The following is a 1216-nucleotide window of genomic DNA, read 5'->3' as shown; positions in this document are numbered from 1 at the left end:
GGGGTCGCAAAGAGTCGGACACAACTGAGTGACTTCACTTCACTACTTTACCGTGTCTGATGGGGGAGAGGCTAAGATGGAGATGCAGGAGGCTGCTTAGTTCAGGGCACACCCGCAGGATGGAGAAGAATCCACTGGCCAGCAGCCAGTTGTCCCTGCCTGCAAAACCCAGGACTCAGGAATGTTTAATCCGTTTTAAGAGAAACACAGGAGACTGCCCAAGAGGCCAAGAAGCAGTCAGGGAGAGTTTTTCGGTTCCAGTTTCCGCCGGGGCAGGCCGTGTCCTCTACCTGGGGACGACGCCATCTTTGGTGTCCAGGTCCAAGGTCCTTTAGCACCATCTCTCCCGCCTACCAGATTGCTGTCAGGGCTGGGCCGGTGCTTCCCCTTTTCTTTCAAGGCCGTTTGCACCACACCCGCGGGCCTTCTTTTTGCACCGAGGTTCCAGATTGGTGACGGAAACACAGGTCCAGGGTTTCTTGGGGAATCATGAAGAGCAAGAACCTCAGTGATGCTTGTCAGGTCTGCAGCTCAGAGGTCACCTCGGCACAGAGCCGTTTATTTTTACTTTTAGCCCAGAGGATGAAGAGAGGGCATTTTTTGTTTTTAAATTAGGTCTTTTTTTAAAAAAAAATTATTTTAATTGGGGGCTAATTACTTTGCAATATTGTAGTGGGTTTTGCCATACATTCACATGAATCAGCCATGGGTGTACATGCGTTCCCCATCCTGAACCCCCCTCCCACCTCCCTCTCCATCCCATCCCTCAGGGTCATCTCAGTGCACCAGCCCTGAGCACCCTGTTTCATGTATCGAACCTGGACTGGCGATCTATTTCACATATTTTTTTTCTATAGAAAGACACTGAAAAGTCCTTTTTAAAAAAATTTCCCCCCTCGGCAGGCGGAGGTGACTGGTTGTTCTTTAAAAAAAAAATTTTTTAACACCCCCTCCTGTGCGTGTCCAGTTGTTTAAAATAAGGTTCCGAGTTTCCAGCACTGGCAGATTGGGTGAGGGAGGGCGTACAGCGCCCCCATCCGCAGCCAGGGAAGGGTCCCTCGGTTTCAGGCCCCATCACCCCGGGGGCCCCCCTGCACAGTTTCCGAAAGGGTTCCTGCCTGGGAGTCCTACGCACCTGGAGGGCGCTCGGTGTCCGCTCCCAGAGGGCGCTGCAGACTGGAGCCCAGAGTCGACGACCAGATCGGAAGAGCGTCGT

At 52.5% G+C, this 1216-nt stretch overlaps 1 long non-coding RNA gene across 1 annotated transcript in view; it reads right to left on the bottom strand.

The window, feature by feature from the left end:
- LOC104989013 overlaps positions 1–1198 on the bottom strand; it is a 7507-nt gene extending 6309 nt beyond the window's left edge. The window contains exon 1 of the long non-coding RNA XR_825309.1: positions 1136–1198. This is a non-coding gene — a long non-coding RNA (uncharacterized LOC104989013). The remainder of the gene's footprint in view (positions 1–1135) is intronic.
- Between the last annotated feature and the right edge of the window lie 18 nt (positions 1199–1216).

This window comes from Bison bison, unplaced genomic scaffold (assembly GCF_000754665.1).
Source record: "Bison bison bison isolate TAMUID 2011002044 unplaced genomic scaffold, Bison_UMD1.0 scf7180017864145, whole genome shotgun sequence".
In the NCBI taxonomy this organism is placed as follows: domain Eukaryota; kingdom Metazoa; phylum Chordata; class Mammalia; order Artiodactyla; family Bovidae; genus Bison; species Bison bison.
The sequence above is the reverse complement of the archived record's forward strand: the minus strand, read 5'-3'. Positions and strand labels throughout refer to the sequence as shown.